The sequence below is a fragment of the Kryptolebias marmoratus genome, linkage group LG23, assembly GCF_001649575.2.
Source record: "Kryptolebias marmoratus isolate JLee-2015 linkage group LG23, ASM164957v2, whole genome shotgun sequence".
Taxonomy (NCBI): domain Eukaryota; kingdom Metazoa; phylum Chordata; class Actinopteri; order Cyprinodontiformes; family Rivulidae; genus Kryptolebias; species Kryptolebias marmoratus.
Window position 1 is genome coordinate 1,155,818 of NC_051452.1, and position 3,170 is coordinate 1,158,987.

The following is a 3,170-nucleotide window of genomic DNA, read 5'->3' on the forward strand; positions in this document are numbered from 1 at the left end:
TCAAAATTAAACGAAATAAACATTTGAAATATGAGTTTGTATGTAATGTATGAATATAATATACAAGTTTCACTTTTTAAATGGAATTACTGAAATCAATCTACTTTTTCATGATATTCTAATTTTATGACCAGCACCTGTATATGCAGGATATTAAATATGCAGAGGGTTGGTGTGACCAAGAAAGATGGCGATAGTAGGGTGAGATGGAGGCATGTGATCTGCTGTGGAGACCCCTAAATGTAGTATCCCTACGAAGAAAAATTTCACTTGTTCTTCTTTTCTTTTTTTTGGGTGGTTTTCTATTAGAGGTCTTGGCGCTTGAGAGTTGTACACATGATCTCTGGTATTCATAGGACTGCTGCTGTGCAACACATACTGTTTGAGTTTGCAAAACAGTGGGTGCTGTTAAAAGAGCTTTAATTGTCATTGAATATGAATACAGTTAAATAGGTAATGGAACTCAAATGATGCATTTTCACTTAAAGAAGACAAATGGCTCATAAACGTCACTGTTTTAAAAATAATAAATAAGTAGACTCGTCTCCTTTTGAGATAAGCTCATTGTCTGAAATTACTGGGTAATAACACAAATTGTTAATAATGTCTTGTCCTATATTATTCTAGCTTATTCAAAAATATCCCAGTCATTTTATTATTTGTTTCTGTAGAATTGGTTTATTCCATATGTCGGTGTTTTCATTTCTTTGATTGTCCTGTAGACACCACAGTAAGTCTGATTGTTCCTGAAGCTGTTACACTTGAAGAAAGCACTACAGCAACCATCATCATTACTTCCAGGTGATCACACAAACACACTGAAGCAAACATGAAAACAACTGTTCAGCATATATTATACAATACCTCCTAAAAGTATTCATTGCCTGTGGGGTTTTTTTTCCTTGTCTTTTTAATTTGCAATATGATTTGCAATTTAAATTCATGCATTTTTGGATTGTATGTCTGGTACCTATATAAAGTTGTACAAAATTCATTAAGTGAAATGGGAAAAAAAAAAAAATATATTGATTAATTGACTGGAATCTGTGTCTGCAATAAATACAAGGAATCATGGGTAGTAGGAATAAAGTTGGATGTTGTTCTACAAACTTGTCACAATAACAATAGTAGCAAGGCCACCTGATTTTTATAACCTCATCAAACACAACATATTTTGATACCATTAGATAGCTTTATTTTTAAAGACAAATGCAACACAATTAGAATTTTTAAAATCGGTCTACTGGTTACCAATTTATTGTAAAAAATGATCATCAGAATCGGTTTAAATTAATACGATTCTTAAATAGGCAGCAAAAGAACTTTGTTCGCACACCGGGCTGAAACTGAGGAATTGTTCTGATTTTTTTATTTTATTTTTTATATTATTTCTTTTTGGATAACACTTGCGCAAAGCAGTCAAAAGTGCCAGCTCCCGCTCAGCTCTGTCATTATCTATCATTTGCAAACTCAGCTGTAAATTCTTGTAATGCCAGCATCCAACAAAAGATTGTCGATCTTTTAGGATTTCAATCATTCTTAATTTTTACACATGGTATCAAAATTGAGCTTATTTCACTAAGATATTTTTCATGTAGGTTACAAAATGTTTTATTTCATCTGAGTTGAGAAATTATTGAATGAATTAGCTTGATCATTGCCTGACCCAGTTAGCTATAGTGGTACCATGCATTGTTTATTTAACGAATTAAGAACATATAGAGGATGAGTGGGTTGTGAGTGTACAGGTGGCCTTGCTAACAAAGGTGTCCAGAAGGTGTATCCAACATCAGTCAAAATAGCCGACCAAACATTTTAATGCTAACATCCAGGAAACCTTCTTTATTATGACTTGTGCATTTTTGGCACAGAAATGAATCTGAGGGATTTTATAAAAGTAAAATTGGTCTTACATAGAATAATTGTAACACTGAGATATAGAAAATAATCTTGGAGGTTTATTGTAGTTTAAAAACTGGTTCTGTTTCTGTCTTTTTTCCTTTTAGTTCAGCTGGACATCAGTCAACATTAATTCACCTAAATGTAACATACAGCTCCAAGAGGAACTACTCATCAATCCTAACCCTGCCTGAAGAGGTAACGTGCACAACCCAATTCTGAACAAAAAAAGCAATACATCTCAGAAAAGTTGAGACAGGTGCAACAAAAGGCTGTAAAAGTGAGTGGTATGAATAAGAAACCACCGGCGGAGCATTGTGCAATGAATTAGGTTAATTGGCAATAGGTCAGTAAGAGGAATAAAAGAGGTATAAAAAGAGTATTTTAGAGAAACTGAATCTCTAAAGCTGGGCAAACTGCATCTCAAAATAACTAAACAATTTATGAATAATGTTCCTCAACAAAAAATTAGGGAGACTTTTAATATCTACTAATATAGCCCGTCATCTACAGTTCATGATATCAACCCGCGGTCGCAAGGCAAGTGCAAGTGGCGCTGAACTGCGAGGGCCGCCCAACGCTGCTTGCAGCTTTAATTACTTGTTGTTATTTAAAAGAATAATTTGATTTTTACTCAAATAAACCCCTTAATATATTTGTAATTCTTTTGACTGTTTATGACCTTGTAAAGGTGTTCCTTCCAGAGGAGGCTACCTCAGTGAATTTCACAGTGACATCACATGATGTTGGTCAGGTGACTACACATCTGCTCAGCAACAACTCAGATTTAAACAGGTGAGTTTAGAAGCACCACACTGAATGTATAAATGAACAGACTGAACAGAAAGTAACACCCTCTTTTATTTGTTTTATGTGTTTGAATGTAATAAAATTCTGATCTTTACCAAGTCTGAATATCAGATGATTTACAGAAAATGTACATTGTCACAGGACACATTTAGAATGTGACTGTTGTGGCAAAAAGATGAGGGAGATAGGCTTGTTGATTTTTTTTTTTTTTTTGTTTGTTTGTTTATTTTATGTCAAAAGAAATGTTAAGCAGGACATCCCAGGTCAAGATGGATCCAAGCAGCAGTCTGACCTAAGATTGTCAGAGTGCTCATTAAAACTAAGTTGATCAGTAAGACACAACAATGCTACCAGTCTTGACATAATTATGCCATATCACTTAGAGCAGTGTTTCTCAACCTTTTTTGGGCCAGCGCCCCCTATCCATTATCAAGGCCTCTTACCGCCCCCCTCCCACCCCC

The 3,170-nt window shown here is 34.6% G+C and overlaps 1 protein-coding gene and 1 long non-coding RNA gene across 3 annotated transcripts in view; one reads left to right on the forward strand and one right to left on the reverse strand.

The window, feature by feature from the left end:
• LOC108228534 overlaps positions 1 to 2,744 on the forward strand; it is an 18,377-nt gene extending 15,633 nt beyond the window's left edge. Inside the window, exons 2-4 of the long non-coding RNA XR_005232748.1 lie at positions 723 to 801; positions 2,007 to 2,097; positions 2,591 to 2,744. This is a non-coding gene — a long non-coding RNA (uncharacterized LOC108228534). The remainder of the gene's footprint in view (positions 1 to 722; positions 802 to 2,006; positions 2,098 to 2,590) is intronic.
• The window catches only part of LOC108251186 (gamma-aminobutyric acid receptor subunit gamma-3-like), a 197,343-nt gene that overhangs the window by 110,858 nt on the left and 83,315 nt on the right, over positions 1 to 3,170 (reverse strand). The gene's annotated exons all lie outside the window — the stretch shown is intronic.